This window comes from Pipistrellus hanaki (assembly GCF_964339955.1).
Source record: "Pipistrellus hanaki genome assembly, chromosome: 1".
NCBI classification, from domain to species: Eukaryota; Metazoa; Chordata; class Mammalia; order Chiroptera; family Vespertilionidae; genus Pipistrellus; species Pipistrellus hanaki.
The window spans coordinates 41,472,769-41,490,865 of NC_140503.1; the positions used below are offsets into that span (position 1 = coordinate 41,472,769).

Consider the following 18,097-nt stretch of genomic DNA (forward strand, 5'->3'; position numbering starts at 1 on the left):
CCGGAACTTCCGACAAATGTCAGACCCCAGGCGGCACCAGGAGAGGCTCCGGATTGGAAGCACCACATTCCTGGACACGCCCTTCAGAGTCCACTCTCAGTGGCGTGGACCAGGAGGGCCCCACCCTGAGCAGGGTGAACCCTGACTCCGGCCACTTCCATGCAGCCTGTCACCACTCCCTCGGAGTGGCCCTTCCCCTGACCTGGGTGTGCCCCCTCCTTGCACACTGGCCCAGGCTTTACAGGCAGGCCATGCACAGGCAGGCCCTCTGGGAGGGGGGTCAGGCTCAGGAACCAGGACCTCATGTGGCTTCAGAAGCAAGAACAGCAAAACCCAAAGCCCCTGACTGCTGGTTACACCACTGACTGCTCCACTGGGCCTGCTCCCACATGCCCGCATCCTGCAGTGCCACCACCCCCCTACCCACCCCCTCACTCCCAGTGAGGGGCCAAGGCACTCCACACCTCCAGGGCTTCCCTTGCTCATCTTCCTCCAGGGATTGTCACGGAGATAAAATGAAATCGCAAGTAAGAAAGTGCTCTGGAAACTGTAAAGTGCTGGACATGGGAAAGGTCACCGTGGGGGGGTTTCCCTCCCAGGGGACAGCAGTTGGAAAAGAGCCCGCTATCTTCTGAGGAATATACTGACAACGCTCATGGGCACACGCACCCTGTGGATTTATTTTATTCATTTTTCAAAATATATTTTATTGATTTTTTACAGAGAGGAAGGGAGAGGGACAGAGAGCCAGAAACATCGATGAGAGAGAAACATCGACCAGCTGCCTCTTGCATACCTCCTACTGGGGAAGTGCCTGAAACCAAGGCACATGCCCTTGACCGGAATCGAACCTGGGACCCTCCAGTCCAAAGGCTGACGCTCTATCCACTGAGCCAAACCGGTTAGGGCATGCGGGTTTATTTTGGGCAGCACTGTAGTTAGTGAAAGGCCTCCTCTGCCGAAGAACCGGAGGAATGGCCTCCGTCCCTGCTCCTCCACTCATCGGGAACGTGTCCCCGGTCACATACAGAAAAGGGGTTAGACCATGGGCCCTGCCTCCAGCCCGGGTCGCTGTGAAGGCAGAACAATGGGAAGTTGCTTTGCAAACATCAAGTGTGCTACACACCAGCCCACCATGAGGCTGGAGATGGAATGCCACAGGCAGAAGGAAACTTGGCTCATGTCCCTGCTATTCTAAGTCACCGCGGGGCTCCGAGGGAGGAAAGAGGGGAAGAAACAGCAAGGCGGTGATGGTTGTGTGGCAGGGAGAGCCGAGGGGCTGGGGAGGGAGATCAGGTCCTGGGGGTGCCTCTCATTCCTCTGGTGTCTCCTCGCTGGCTTCTTCAGAACTGAAAAAGCAGCCCCCACTCCGTCCCCCCACTTTGTCAGAGAAAGCTGCTGGGCTCACACTCAGGGCTGTGTGTTCAATGTCAAATGCTTCATTTGGGGGTCTCCGAGGAACCTTGTGGGTCAGGGTGCTGAGGGCCCCAGGGGAAGGGTCCTCCCTTCTCGGGGTTCCGTGGGCTCTCTGTCTGAGAAAGGTGGCCCTGACCAGCCCTGTCCATGCCAGGCACTCCTCGCGCTGATGGCCCCAGGCGTGAAGCGCTGCAGGCAGCTGGTCCCCTCTCCGCCCAGCACAGCTGCGCCCTCCTTCCGCTCAGGGGCGTCTGGAACAGCCTCCCCAGCAGCTCCCCTGAACTGAGAGCGGCATGAAAAAAAGGCAAAGACTGCCCACCACACAGACGGACAGTTTTGCTGCTTCTGTGGGATCTCCTCCCCCAGCTTTTCCTGCTCGCCTGCCTCTTCCAGGTGTTTCTCTCCACCACCGTGTTGCTCCGGGGGCTTCCCCAGCCCCTGCTGACGAGGAAAGCTGAGAAAGAAAAACCGTGCGACCCATCCAGTCTCTCCGGAGAGGCCCTTTCCACTTGGTACCGGCTAAACACAGCGTGTGCCCAGCCTCCCCACCACGGTCCCCGAGAAGGAGTGCCAGGCCAGGCCTCGGGCACTTGATTTCCAGAGCAGAGGCTTCAGCCTTGGCAAACAGGGAACAGAAAACAAACCCCAGCCCAGAATCACGCACACATGATGCTCCTGCAGTCAAGGTGATAATGGGGAGAAACTAACACCACCGCTTGCTCGTCCCCTCCCCCTTCATCCCCAGGCTTCTATTTTTACTCTTCCGGAGGAGGTTGAGCAATCCCATCTGAGCTGTCAATCAGCCGGGCGGGAGTAGCTCTAAGAACTCTTGATCTAATCTAAACCATGGCTTCCAAAGGGCCCGGCTTGCTCCGCCTGTTTCGGTCAGGGCTGACATCACAGCAAAAACAATTTCAAAGCACAGAGACCATAAACACAAAATTAAAAGGTAAAGTTAAAAGGGAAGAGATGTTTACTGGAAACTTAAGTTCGGCTGCCCAGAAAATATAGGTCTTTTTTTAAACACACACACACACACACACACACACACACACACACACACGCAGTGCGTCCGCCGCCCACCTTCAGAAATATGTACTTTGCTCTATAAATGGTTTCTTATCTGCCCCTGATTATGCTCGGCTCGTGACCATGAAGCCGGGAATAATTACCCCCGGAGAAATAACAGCCTTGGCCGCAGCCAGGGCCGAAGGGAGCCGGTCTGCATTTACCATTTACCGACGATCGCCCAACTGGCTCAGAGCAGACACTCCTTCCCGCGCACACCTGAGACGCAGCTACCGCGCAGCGGGTGCCGGGGCTCCTGGGCTCAAGAACAATCCCATTACATGTATTTCCCCGTCCAGACAGAAAGGCTTTTCAATGGAAAGCGGGCAGGAAATGAAGGTGGGCAGATGGTAACCATCAAAGCAGCGGTCTGGCAAAGACCACTCCCCCCTCCCAGGAAAAAGGAAAAAGTTAGAGGGAAATTCACTCCTGGATGCAGAGAGTTTAGAAGGGAGCAAGAACATCGAGTTATTCCTGCTAGCAAGGGGGTGCTCAGGGAGGCGGGACCCAAAAACAATCCACATCATGTTAGAAGCGGGAAAAGACACCCCATTCCACTGCGAACTGGTGTGTCCCCCTTTCACTAGCTCAGGCCTACATTCCTCGATGCCTTTGTCCCATCCCACCCCCACCGCCCTTCCTTCTGAACCCCGAGGTACTCACCCCCGGCCACAGCACAGAGATCTTCATGACGACTGCCCCATACTTGTGTGTGCAACCCCCGAGAGACCGGGAGAGGGCAGCTCCTGGAGGGCAGGGGTCCTATTTCCCGTCTCTCTGAGTGCCTAGCTCAGCTTCACACATACTTGTTAACTGACAGATTCCTCACCCGTCTGGAAAAAAAATAGCAACCTGGCATGTCTGTCCCTCCATCTCAACTCTGCATCTCGTTTCAAAGGCTCCTCAAGCCCCACCCCAAACCTGGGAAACACTTCCGGGTTGATGGGAATTGACAAGTTTTCTTCCCACCTGTAGCTCATGTCACACCCACCGTGGCAGTCCTACCACCATCACACCACGCCTTCTCCTCCACCCAAGAGAGATTTTCGAATTCTGCTGCCCTTCTCCCAAATGTTTAACCCGGACAGCCGTGTCCCATCAGATTTCTTGGGCTGTGGGATGGACTCCTTGCAGGGAACCACCAAACATGGGGCACAAATAATGTGTTGAGAGGCTACAGCGTATGTCCCCTCACAGCCCCTAGATTCCACTGGGCATTACCAAGGATCTGGCATGGAGGGGTGCCAGCGTTGGCCAAGGCCTCTGACTTATTTTCATGAAAAACAAAACAAAACAAAACAAAACAAAACAACAGGTGTGATGGCCTGCTTAATCCATTCCTACTCTACCCCTGCCTTCGCTCCACCCCCGACTCAGTGCTGAGCTTCCTGAGCAGAAATAACCAGCTACAGACGGTTCCGCTACCTCAGAGATGTGGCGAAACCACTGCCCCGAGATAAGAGAGAACTGGGGCTCCACACCTCAGATTTGGGCAACGATTCCCCAACGGCAGCTACAATGGCCAAGTCAGCTCGCTCCTAGAACCAGAACATTGGTTTATGTTTCTCCTTTTTGGCATGTATGCACTTTTTGTCTCCCTTTAAAAAAAAAAAAAAAAAAAAAAAAAAAAAAAAAAAAAACGTAACCATTATCACTTTTCCCCTGAGAACGGTTGCTCCGACCACTGAACCACCACTTTCTATAGGATTTGGGGCGGGGACTCTCAGAACTGGCTACACCGGAATCACCTGGGGAACTTGAAAAATACAGATTTCCCAGGCCCCACGCACAGAAATTCTGAATTAACTGGTCTGAGGTGTGGTCTGGGCATCAGAATTTTTATAAGCAGCCGGGGTGAAGCGCCTTCTATGCTGAGCCCAACCATCCGATGTGAATCATTAGGAAACAGGATTCAAGCTGCCACCGCTAACCTTGAACCTCAAACCTCTTTCCATCCTGCCTTCAACAGCGGGCCCCCATTGCCGGCCCCAGAGTGGCAGCACAGTGATCCCGAAACTACCTGAATGAGTAACAGAGTCAGTCGTTTCTTTGAATGCAAGCTCAAGAGTCAGAGTGTTTGAGGTGGGAAGAAACTTTAAAAACCTGCTAAGCCAATGCCTTTCGTTTGTAGAAAAGGAAGCCAGGGGCCTCGGGTGACAAAGGGACTCACCCAAGGTCATGAAGCTGGTTCGTGGGGAGCCGGGCCCAGAACCCAGGCTCCCACCTTTCGTTCTCCCCCCTGCACACCAGAGAGGAGCCCCCAGGGGGAGAGGCTCCCGACAAAAGCAGCAGCCGTCCTCCAGCTGCTCTATCTCTGGAGACACCGTCTCCTCACTGGCCTTAAACCAGCTGAAGGCGGACTTGGTTCTTCCCTTTCACAGCCCCTGAGCTGGTCGAACGGTAATCCCCAAAGAAGATACCTGCTGGCTGGCGGAGGCTCATGGGAGAAGCTTTGGCAGAGGGGGTCCACCCCACTTTTGAAAGGGCTGCCTGCTGAGCCGCCGGCCTGAGCCACCAGGAGCCAGCGGTAGATTTGGTTGCTTGTGGATACGAGAGAGTTGATTGCCAGTTTCAAAATCTCTAACCAACCTATGAACACGGTTCCCTTCCTTCCTGTATTTTTACAGCACCAGGTTGGAACGCAGCTGGTGCCTGGGAGCACGGCTGCCAGCGCCTCGGGCTACGTGAGAATTCCTCTTTGCCTGCAGCCCGGTTTCCCCATGCCTGGGAACAGGGGACAGATGACCATCAGGTGAGCCTCGTGTCAACATGAGCTCTGGGCGGGCGGGAGTATGTCTGACTGTCCAGATCAGCACGTGTCCAGCTCCTGAGGCCCACAGAGCCTGGTGCCCCTCACCAGCAGCAGCAGCGAGGGGTGCTCAGTAAGTATCTGATGGTTTAAACCACATGTGTCAAACACAAGGCCCGCGGGCCAAATCCAGCCCGCCAGGCCTTGCAATGTGGCCCGCACCGCGCTGTCATCACTGCACTCCGCTGTCAGTTTATGACATTGTCAGTTTATGACTGTTCAGTAAACCATTTGGCCCACGATTTAGGCTGGATTTTAGATTTTGGCCCCTTCTCTGATTGAGTTCGACACCCCTAGTTTAAACCATGACAGCACTGAAAAAGGTCATTAGGAAATGGGCCACCTCGGAAAGTAGGGCATCAGATAAAGACTTATATCAGTCCTCCAGGAAAGTACGCGCATCAAGACAAAAAAAGGCAAGAGTCTCAGGAAGAGAGGGCCGGGGAGAGCCGTGAAATGGTTGAGCCCATGGGGCCTTTGAGTCTCTCTTTGGGATTGTCCTTGTGTAGATGCGAAGACTGATCCCCAGAGATATCAAGCTTGACTCCCCCGAAGTCAGAAGGCCAACCTCCGGCAGAGTGGCCATAGGGCCTGGCCTCACGGGGACACAGGACGCCCGGGTCTCGGTTCCTCTGTGTGCATGTCTGTTTGTCCACTCGCTGATTCTACACTTGACTGAGGACGATGAAGATGAAGATAAAGTGGAGGAGGAGGAGGAGGACCGGAAGGAACAAGTTCAGTTCCAGGTGCTGGTGGGATGTGCCAGTGTCGATGCCCAGAGAGCAGCTGGAACCGAGGGTCTCCCGCTGTGAAGGACCATAGGCCTGGAAGGCATCCCCACAAGGACACCCCGGGAGAGAGGGCGTAGTTTGAGCTGCAATTCTGATTCAGCCCAGCTAGGCAGAACGAGTTCCAGCACGTGGTCCAGTGTTCTCATCCCTGAACTTCAGGCCGATAGGCAAAAAGCAAAAATAGGAAAACACAGTGGCCAGAGAGGACATTCAGAAAGACTCTTGGATCAAAGTCCCTTGGTGAGTACTGTTATTTCACCTCCTCCTGCCGGTAACCACTTCCCACATGAGCCCCAGGAAGCAACCGTGCAGCCCACAAGAGAGATAGAAATATGACCACACTTCCCTCTTATAAACATCTGCGACCACTGGCCCACAGCCGTGGTTAGACAAAGGGTGGGGGGCACCGTGGAAATGGCTGCGGGGCCGGCGTGTCCCCACATGCTGACTCGCCCTCCGTGAGCGGTGAACTTGGGCCATTAACTTCAGAACTGAAGCCGGTCACACAGAACCGGCCTCACACTGGGACAGCTTAGTTCGGTTTCACGCCCAGGCTCCCCCGGCCACCGCTCCTGGACACTCGAGAGTTTTCAAGGAAAGGAGCTGCCTTGTTCCCAGGCCGTGCTCGCCTCTCTGGGGCCACCACACCAAGAGGGCAGGACGACACCTCGGTCACAGGTTTCCTGAACCGTGCAAACCCGCTCCCCTCCCCCCAGCCTCGTCTCCGGAGTCAGCGGTGGCCACAGGTTCTCTTTTTTCAACAATAAAAGCAAAACGTGCAGCTCTTTCAATCAAGCAAAGAAAACAAGCAAACCTCGAACAAACATCTGTGATTAGCTTTGAGGTGCTCCCCGGGGTGTTATCCCAGCTCCCAGAGCAATAGGAAAACAAACGCGAGGCCTTGGGACAGGCTCTGCCTGCTGAGCTGGGAGGAAAAAGCAGTTGCAGACCTGAAGTCAGCTAGTAGCTGGTTGTGGCAGGAACGTCCCAAGGTATTTTGTGTCTGCAGAAAGTTCCAGCAGATAAATGACAACAAACTGTATAAATCAGCCAGCACATTGATTTTTAATGACCGACCACGTATAGCATTTTTATTTCCTCATCCGTAAGCTTTCAAAGTTCCCAGTAGATCCAAAGCCAGGGAGGTGCAGAGAGACAGGAGACATGCCGAAGAAGGGCCCGTGGCATTTTAGCTAGAATACCACAAGCACCTTCAGAAGCCCTCCCCCGGGGGCAGGAGACTGTTGGCTCTGTCCTGTGCCCTCACTCCATAAGCAGAGGCAAGTCTTTGCTTCATTTTGTCAACAGGAAAACAAGACTGGCGGAGGGTAAAGGCTGAACTGCCTGAAAGGACCTGGCGTAGGTCACAGACGGGTCATCTTCAGGCACAACCATTGTGTCCTAGAGCCCCAACTGCCCCCTCCCAGACTCAGCGGTGGCGGACTGCTCCAATCCACCCTGTTAGATGCTCCAATTGTTTCCGATAAGCTCCATGAGGGCAAGAACTGGTCTCTGGCTGGCTTACCACCAGAAATCAGCAGGCCATCAGGTAAGTGTTTAGAAGTCTACTTGTAGAAGAAGGAATCAACAAGCAATCAATACATATTAATTAAAATTCCCTAAGTGTCCAGCACGGTATTAAGTACTTAATGAGTAAAAGAAATAACCCGAATCCTTGGCTTTAAGAGGCTTATTCCAATCCATTATTTCCACTTTCAGCTGCATATCACATGAAAGTGACCAATGAGACACAAAGAGTTTCTGGGAACGGTTTTCTTCCTGGGTGAAAGGCACCCTACCCCGCCCACTCTCCCCTCCCCATCCCCAGGGCCTTTTCTGCCCCTGCATGCAACTCAGTAAAAAGGGTACAGCCAGTTGCAACTGCTGCCATCCTTGGACCATAAGGGGTCACGTTTGAAGGAAAAAAGGCTGAAGATGGCGGAGCAGAAAGTTAGGAGGCACCCACGTCCTTACTGAAGCCTGACCCTTGTCCCCAGACTTCTTATGGAGATAATAAGCCCCACACTGTTGAAGCTGTTTGTTGGATTTTAAGTTCCTCGCAGCCCCAAGCATCCTAAGACGGAGTCTGGCCCCTGATACAGAATATCAGCTGCATCAGAGGGGGAAGGGCCCCTGGCTTACTGCGGTAGCCAGGCATGAGCCCAGGCCTCCGGTGCAGAGGAGAGCCTGACAGTGGTGGGAAGAACAGGAACTCTGGGTAAAAAGCAGCTTCCAGCCTCATCCACAGGATGGCTTGGTCATCTCCATGAAGCCCTGGGCCCAGTTCCCATGCTGACTATCTGATGAACTGGAACATAAGTAATGCTCCCTGCCCATACTCACCCACACACATGCCTCCTTGGGATGGGGGTGGGGGTGGGGGTGGAATGGGGTGGTGGGAGAATGCATTTTGTGCTATTTATAGACCACGGCACAGCCCCAAAGGATGCCGACCAGAGCGCCACAGGATCAGCTGAAGTTCTCCAAGCAAGTGCCAAGTTCGGTTTAAATTTACATTTTGCTTTTCTCAGCCTGTAACTGGTCCACTCTGTCACACCAGCTGCTCTCCCTGCAGCTCATCAGACGGGGCCTAACCCGCCGTAAGAGTTTGGTTGGAGAGCGTAGAGGACTCGAGTCCCTCTCCAGCTTCCAACACATCATTTGGGGCAAGAGAAGAAGAAGGGTGAGGCTGAGAGGATGGCAGGACAGAGCCTGAGAATGTCAAGCAGGAGTGCCACGGCGAGTCCATCCACACCCCCCACAGAGCTCTGCTGGCAGGGGGTTAGTTGGGGCCACGTGCTCCTCGGAGGCCCTGGCACAGTCCATGCGTTTACCACAGAGAGAGAGAAAAGGCAGCTTGCTGTTATTTTTAATTCCTTCCTCAACGCCTTCCAAAATTCTTCCGCAGAGGATTATCCACTAACTCCCACCAGCTCCCAGCCAGTGCTATCTCAGAGGCCTCAGCTAAACGGGGGCAGGGGAGCCGGAGAGGTCAGCGCACAGAAGTCTCTGCTCCTGGCCATTAGATGTCATTAAGTTACACTGGGCCCAGTGCCACCTCCTGGGTTTGGAAGGGACATGCCTGATGAGGGTGCAGACATTCTAGAGGCAATCGGAGGGCCTACCACGCCCTCACCGGCAGCCCCAACACCCCCAGACACACACCACCTCCACCCTCCACCTCTGTCCACTCCCGGGTAGCCACCAGCACAGCCCAATGTTCCCTCACGGGCACTCCAGTTAAGTAAGCGCTAGTGCTAACTGGACTATGTTAGATTATCTCTAAGGTCTCATCCAGCTTTAAAATACTACGCTGCCAACTTGCCGAATACCCTTAGGCAATTAATTTCACTGAGAATAGCAGTACATAATCCTGACAGGCCCTTATCCTTAATCAGTGGCATATAAACTGGCTGGTCTAACCCTGCCAGTTACCTTGGTCAGGTATCAGGATCCCTGGCACAGGAGTGAGGTGACTTCGGGTGACTGTTTACCCGCGTGTGTCTGGGCAGCCGGGCGGATGCCAATTCTCTGGCCATAATTAATAACAGCAGTGCCCATTTCACTCTCCAACTGTCCTGGTTTGTTCGATCAATTACACAGCCACCCCAGATTCTAGAGAGAGCCTCAGAGGCAAACCCAGCTCCGTAGCTTATCCTGAGACCTCGAGCGGGTGAGAATGGGAGCCCTTTCTTGGGAAACGTGGGGGCAGACAACCAGGGTTGATGCCTCAAAGCCTTGAACTCCTCCTCCATCCGCAGGGCGGCTCCTCTTCCCAGAGCGCTGAGATGGTTGAAGAGGTGGGTCACTGGCCCACCGAGGTGTCCGGCATAGAGTCGGCACCTGGTCCATGTCACACGTACCAGGATCACCAGGGCAGGGGGCTCAGGTGATCCGCTACAGGTCACCACCACTGACCCAAACCCTGGCTTGGCCTACGCAGAGAGCGTCCGCTCGCCTAAGCCTCTGGTACCAGCCCCAGAGCGTGCACGCCCGGAGCTCCTCCTCCTGTTGAATTGTGTGCAGCATGGATGATTTTTTTTCTCTGTGAAAATCTGGGTGCGCACTGGGAAGCCTGAACTCCATCTCTGTCAGTTCTTAGCAATACCTGAGAGTCGTGCTTCGTGAAGAAATAGTAGGTGACACTACAGAATGTTTCACGGTCTGCAAAGTGCTTTTAATGCATAGCTTATCGGAGTGAAAACTTCAATAATCCCCCTGAGGGAGGTGTTCCTTTTCCCGCTTTACGGGTGAGGAAAGGGAGGCTCAGAGCTGCTGGGTGACTTGCCTAGAGCCGCCAAAGCAGTCAGTGTGGGAGCGGGGGGTTGAACGTGGGCCTCCCGACGTGAACCCAACGTTCTCTGCCACAGAGCGGTGTCCCCTTCCCCAGCAGGTCTCTATCGACATTTTTAAAAAATGGCCCGTGAACTAGAATTAGGACACAAAGCTTTATCTTCTGAAAACCTATAAACTTAAACTAACAACAACAAGAAAACGCTGACTCAAACCAGCTAAGGTGAATCGTACCCAAATCTCTAAATGATCAACATCTTTTCTGTGTACTCCCAGTGATCAAATGAACAAACGCCACCAACGCAAACTGTTTTTTCTCTCTTAGGAAGGGGCATCCTGTGTTTTTGTTATACTTGTAGCATTCGACGAGCCCACAGGAGAGAATGGAGATCTCTTTGCCGATGGCAGTGTGGTCTGCAAGTGGGAGGCCTGGCCTAGATGCTCGTCGGAGAAGAAATTAAAAACAGTGGCCGGAGACATTGCACAGAGAGGCGCTGCGCCTGGCACGGGGGAGACCCGGGGAGAGGCCGAGACCTGCCCGGGAGGCTGAGGTCCGCCGGAGGAGCCTTTCCCCGGGGGGGCCCCGGCACTCGAGTGGGGCCCAGCAGCACCGGCTTAATTTCCCGGGGAATCGTGTCAAGAGGCTGGCGTGACTCACTAGCTAATTACCTGAGCGCTGGGGCTCCCGGAGTCCTCCTGGCTGTACAACCCGTCTTGTCTCCTGACAGCAAACAAAACACTATTTTCCCCTTGGTCCAGACATAGCCTAGAGCTGTCCACATGGTGGTGTACGGGATTATGACTCTGACCTGGATAACTCAGGCAGAAAAACCCGCTGTTAACGGGCCATGGCAGGGGGAGAAAATGAAACGCGAACACAAGAGCGGCTCCGGCCATGCCACTCCCTGCTTTAAAATCTCCTGGTGCTAACAGAGAGCCCAGGTCCCAACGCCAAGCTTGGCCAACCAAAGCCCTTGGCAACATCCTTCTCCAGCTCCTCTCTGGCCACTCCCTCTCCCACGTTCTGGCCGCGCTGAGCTGCCTTGCCTGCCCCAGACACCAGGCCCTGCGTGCTCTGTCTGGCCAGCGCTCCCCGCAGCCTTCACCCCACTCCCACACTCCTAGCCATCCTTCAAGGCCCTGCTTGAGCACACCCCCCAGGGAATCCTTCTAACTCGCCCAGAAAGAGAGCCGCTCTTTCCCTGGGTTTCCAAACAACACTGCGTTCAACCCTTCGGAGAGTTTTCTCCACGAGCCCAATGTCGCTGTGGTCACTGTGTCCCCTTTTGCCTTTGCACAGGGGAGACTCGGGACCTCGTCTCTGCATCCACACCCCCTGAAGCCCAGCCCAGAGCCAGTGCCCAATGCTTGTATCCAACAAGCAAACACATGATGTGGTCCAGCTCTCTGCTCCACTTCAGACGGGCCGCTGCAACCTGTACCACCCTCTCCCTCATCTGCATCCACGCTGATCTGGGTTCAAGGAGAGGGAAGGCGATCTCTAAGGAACTCCCCCACTCCTGTCTGTACATTGCTGCCACACCGAGAGAGCCATGTGGAAAGGGGCCTGCCTTCTCCACCAAGGTGAGTCCTCCCACCGGAGCACACGTGAAGGCTCCCATCATACATCACACTTACATAATGGAAAGCAGGGAACCACACTGTTCAACAGAACGCGTTCTATTCTCCTCCTAGCTTGAAAGATAGCGGGGCCAGGTTTGGAATTTAGAATTCTCTGACTCTTGGTGGCACAACAGAACGTGGACACTCAGGGACAACTGTCCCGAGTGCCAGCCCATCCCCAGGGCCATCCCACTTAGAAGGGCTTCCTGCACACCCACGCAGACACCACAAACCCACGTTCCATCCGATTCCTCCGCGCCTCGTAGCCCCAGTCAGCCCACAGAGCGCACACTGTCCGCGGCCAGCGCCATCTCCCCGCAGATGGGCCTGGGGAAGGGGCCACACAGAACCTGGAAGCAGATGTGAGACACTGGGGCAGAGAACCAAGGGCCAGGACCAACGTGTGGTCTGAGAGGAGGAAGCCAGGCTCCGGAAGGGCCACCCCTGGGCCTCAGAGCTCTGCCCACGGAAAGCAGCGCATCCCAGTGAGGACCACAGACGGCCCTCTCCGCCCGAGGCCCCTCTGGCAGGCGCTAAGGGCAGACAAGGGACCATCGTCCACGTCTAGGAGGTATCAGAGCTGAGTTTCTGGTGCTGCCCATTCTCACTTGCCAGCCATGCCAACCGGTAAGGTGGTGGTACTTCAGGGAAAGGCCACAAAAAACACCAGCATCAATAAACACCCGACGCTCCGCACACCTACGGGCAGGCTATCGGTGACCGGGGCGCGAGTCACGGCGCTGCTTCTCCAGGACCTTACCCATCCCCCACCCAGGAGCGCTGATTCACCCACGTTTGTTTTTAATGCTATTATTTTTAGGCAGCCAAACAAACTTTAAAACTGGCGGCAGAGAAGGGGACAGGGAAGGGCAGAGACACCAAGGAATAGGAATTGCTTCTCTCTGAGTCGTCTGCCGAGCCCCACACCAGCAAGTGGCGTGGCTGTGCGCGCCTGGGGTGCGTGGGTCGATGACAGAGTCTGTTACTACACAACCAAGGTTCTCCAGATGGTGAGCTCTGAGAGCGAGGGGCTGGGGGAGGAGGGGAGGACCGGCCCCCTATTGGAATTGATTGACACCCTCCGCCCAATTCCCCCCCCCCCCAGAGGGAAAGTGAGTGTTTACTGAGCACCTACTAACAGTGCTTGATCTACCTTCTCTCCTTTGGGTTGAGTTGGGGTCTTCAAACTACGGCCCGCGGGCCACATGCGGCCCGCAGAGGAGTCTGATCCGGCCCGCCAGGTTTTTTGGGCAGTGAGCGCAGCCGAGGTGTTACAGTAGGAATTAGTAGTTCATATAGTCCGGCCCTCCAGCTCTCTGAGGGACCGTGATCTGGCCCCCACTTTAAAAAGTTTGAGGACCCCTGAGTTATAGGAAGGAGGTGTTCCCATCCCCATTTTTTTTAATTTTTTAATATATTTTATTGATTTTTACAGAGAGGGAGGAAGAGGGATAGAGAGCTAGAAACGTCGATGAGAGAAAAACATCGACCAGCTGCCTCCCACCGGGGATGTGACCGCAGCCAAGGTACATGCCCTTGACCGGAATTGAACCCGGGACCCCTCAGTCCGCAGGCCGACGCTCTATCCACTTAGCCAAACCGGTTTCAGCTCCCATCCCCATTTTACAGAGGAAGAAGCTCAATAAAGGGAAGCAAGTGAACCCCGGGAGCCAGCCCACGGGCAGACTCAACCCCAAGTCTGTCAGATCCCAGGGCCCTCTGCGCTTTCTTCATTACTGAGCTCTTCCTGTCCGCCCAGCCCCCCACCTCTGCTCCCCAGGTGTTACTGTAAGAGTCTGTGTGGGTACAGAGGAGTGGAACGCGCACAACGTAAAGGGTAGCAGAACACACTGGCTTCCCCTGCCCTCCCCGGCACAGAGAGGAGTCAGTGCGGGGAAGGGAAGGTTTACCATGGGGGAGACAGGAAGCAAAAGAGAAAAGCCCAGTTTCCACCCTCAGTGCCTGCGTTCAGCCACTTGTAACCACTCAAAAAGTCCTTTCTGGATCCGTTACCCCACGCTTGGGCTTAGCCCAGAGGTGATTTTTTAAGGAAAAAATGCCTTTTGGCATTTTTGAGCTGTGACAGCATAAAAACAGACCTTTAAAAAACACACACCCAAAAAGCATTACTATTTTCAAAAGCCCCGTTGAAGAGAGGAGACTGGTGACACCTCAGAGCCACAGCTTGGGCCTGGCAGTTTGTGATGCAACGCTCAGCAGCAGCAAAGGTGACCAGGTCGGGGACGCTGTAGGTCTCAAAGGCAAGCCCTGTCACCGTCCTTCTTAAACAGCACCCCCGTTCTCCACCCCCCCGCAAAGCAAAGCAAAGCAAAGCAGCCAGAGAAAAGCTCGCCAGCTGTCCTGGGGGTTGGGGGGGGGGGGGGTAGCCACGTGATCCAGAAAGGGGACCATTTCCGGAGAAACGCACTTTTCGTTTCCTAGCTGGGGTTTACACTTGTCACCTCCACGCGGCCTGACAAAAGGCACATGCTTAGGCAACCGAGTGTGGCCGATCCTTATATAGACGCCCGAAAATAAATAAAGGAAGCTTTCTGGGTACACGCTGACATATGAGCACACATTTTCCACAGGTATCCTCTATAATGCCTACCTCTTCCATGTCACCATTTTTAGGCATTTGCGGTCATTAGTTTAAGTAAACTTCCTGCCCTGAGAAGAGCCAAGAATAGCAACAAAGAAGAAAAATTGCTCACTGCATCTAAAGACACACACAGCCTCCACATCTTTATCCTAGTGTCGGGCTATTTTTATATTCCTTTGTAGTTAAATTTCATTGATTCTGACTCACGAGGTAAGGGAGAGGCGTGGAGGAGCGTGGGGGTGGGGGTTGGGGGGATGACCAAAATTAGAGGCTGAGTTACAGTTTGACTTATTTATTTATACAAATGGATTGGCACCTGCGTTATAGCTTTATCACTCTGCATTTATATAAATGGATTGGCACCAGGCTGATGGGGTCTTAGGACATAAACCGTTAAGGAGGATTTGTGATTATTCGATCAAATGGATTTGTGCCAGCGCAAGCTTCTCAGATGCTTGCTTGGAAGCCGAGTTAGGGTTAGAAAGGCCCTCGGACAGAACGGATCCAGCCTGTTTTCCAGCTGAGAACATCTGGGGCCCAGAGACAGTAGGTGACTTGCCTGGGCCACGCAGCTCATCAGAAAGAGAACTAAGTCTAGAACCTGCTCAGGGGTGCTGACTCCCGCCTTCCAAAGGACCTCAAAAGCCGTGTGTATAACTAGGAGTTCTCTGACAGCATCTATGGAGAGGAAAGGCCTGCTAAATAAGCTTTCCCCTGGTCCAGGATTAGCCAACTCTCTTCATGAACAGGCCGCTCCTGTGTTTTCCTTCTAAACCGAGTGTCTCTGTCAGAAGGTCCTGCTGCAGCGCGCACTGGGGCAGGCTGCTATGTACTCAGAGGCCCCAGATAATCAACACCAGATAGTGAGACTTGTACTATGGATTTGTTATTTCTAAAACTGTTCATTAAGTCCAAACAAAGGGTAATGTTACGCGCGCGCACACATACACACACACATTCAGGAGTCAATAAGCTGCAGCACTTGGGGGATCTGGCTCTCTGACTTCCAGAAAACACTACTTGCACATTAACTGCAGGGAACACACACCCCGTTATTTCCGCTGCACAGAACCCGCGTTGGCTGCCGGTGGACTAGAAGCTACGGGAGGGCAGGGACATGGCTGCCTTCCTTGCTGTTGTGTCTCGTCCCAGAGCCCTGGGTTGGGTGCCCTGGAGGAGAGCCTGAAAATGAAGTGGCCGGGCTCTCCTGGAATCTTTGTTCTGAGACTTGGAAGAGAGTAAAATTAGAAACCAAACTTCTGCAGTGTGGGGTTAAAAATGGCAGCTTCCAGCGGTTTACAGGAACCATTGTGCCTGGAGATTGAAGGCTTCTGGACGGGAATCTGCTCGTGGTCAACAGATGATTCCCGGCCCTTGTGGGGGCGGAGCTAGTCCCACCCAAGGGTGCACCAACCATGGTGTCTGCAGCAGCTGGTCGCCCTCCCAGCCCCCTGCACGCCCCACAGGCTGCCACAACCAAAACGACCAGGTGTGGATTTGAAGGAGGAGGTTGATTTTTAAAAATAGGTCAACACTTCAAAGGAGATAAGGACAAATGTTAGGCGGAACTGTTCATGAGCCTGGTTCATTGAGAGTGCTGCATTCCTCCTTAGGGAACGTAACTCCAGGAAGCTGGGGAAGAGGTAGACAAAGAAGGTGGGAGAATAGGTAGGTAGGTAATTGGAATAATGTCTGATTTAAATTAATTTCAGAGAGGAAGGAAGAGGCAGAGAGGGATAGAAACATCAATGATGAGAGAGAATCATTGATCGGCTGCCTCCTGCACGCCCCCTACAGGGGATCAAACCCGAAACCCAGGCATGTGCCCTGACCGGGAATTGAACCATGACCTCCTGATTCATAGTTCAACGCTCAACCACTGAGCCACATGGGCTGGGCTGATTGCAATTTTCAAAGCAAGCCCTGCTTGGTTCTATCTATTTCATAAAGGAGTCCATGCAGAGTAATGGCTGTATTGTGTATCAAGATCTCCTAAAAATTAACAAGTGAAAATTAATGGTCACTCAGTCCATTAAATCATGTTAATTTTCCTTCCATTATAATAATGCAGCAATTACAAGTTTATGTTATTAAAACCAATATTTATTTTTCAAAACACTCATTTTCATTGGATTCCTGAATGTGATGAGTTTGAGCCAAATTCTCTCAATTTCACCTACTTTTTGCATTCCTTGTCAGAACTGACTACTGTATTCATTGACTTTTTTCTATTAGTAGAATCATCATTTAAAACTTTACATCCTTTTTCAAAATATGTTAGTAAAAAAGTTCTTACATCCGTACAGAAACTCGGGCTTACATAACTTGTTTTTAGCACGTGTTAAGCAGAGAAATGAAAAGACCAGGTCTCACCAAAACCCTGAAATGCTAAGCACCCACAATCATCTCCAAGTTGTCCACTTTTTATTGACACTCTCTGATATATTCTGAGCTAATATATCTAAAATCATTGTTCCCACCTCGGAAACCTGAATTTCAGGTTTGCAATACTAAGTTACTTTTTACTTCAAAGAGAGAACGCTTAACAATGGAGTAAAAGACTGCTCAGGGGTCACTAGCCCTTTGGTGCAAGCCACGTGGGAACATATTCATAGCAGAGCTCACTTAGCACCAGGCAGAAGGCAAAGATGTCATTCGCTGCCTCCTTCTCGCGGGCAACTATCGTCACGCAGCGTGCTCATGATCGTAGCAATCCAGAAACTTCCTTCAGAGAGTAACTTCCGAACTCCTTTGGCATTCACCGCACACCGACCCCTGCCTCCTCTCCGCCATCCTCACAGAGAATGGCCGCCCCCCCATGTTTCTGCACCTGGTGCACCCCTTGGCTGCAGCGCTTGCCCTGTACCTTTGGACAAGTCTGCCTCCCGCTCTAGACAAGGAGCTTCTTGAGAACAGGTGCCCGACCTTGCTCATCATAGTAGGTATTTAATAAATGGTTAAATAATTTAGTCATGAATGAATGACACACACACAAGAGGCTAAGCATAGATCGCACTTACGTCTGTCAAACTCTCTGGTTTACAAAACACTTCGCGAGCGTTATCTCATCCTGATTTTACAGGTGCGGACACGAAGGCTCTGAGACATCCAGTGGACTCTTAGGTTCACCCAGGTATTAAAATGGCAAGACCCAGGGCCTGAATTCTGGGCCTTCTTTCCAGAGAAAAGAGATGGCTGTCCTTATTTTGTTTTCTAACAGAGTGACTGCTACAGGATTTAAAAGACTCATCATAGGTCTCCCCACCATTCCTCCCCCCCCCCAAAAAAAAAAAAAGAATTCCCACTCCACACCCATTTCTTTGTATAGCTGGGACTAAGAAAGAAATAGCAGTTAGCGCTCCACTAATGCCCTCTTGCTGTTCCCTCACTGAAGTACCCGCTCCTCACAGGCAGGGCCATCTCAGAGGTATCTCTGCATCCCCCCCCACTGCCTGGAACTCTGACTCAGACATGAGCGGGCCAACAGATAACAAT

General features: G+C 53.0%; 1 protein-coding gene across 2 annotated transcripts in view; it reads right to left on the minus strand.

Annotated features, from left to right (window-relative positions):
* Positions 1 to 18,097, minus strand: part of SMAD3 (SMAD family member 3) — a 120,778-nt gene that overhangs the window by 98,189 nt on the left and 4,492 nt on the right. The window lies entirely within an intron of this gene.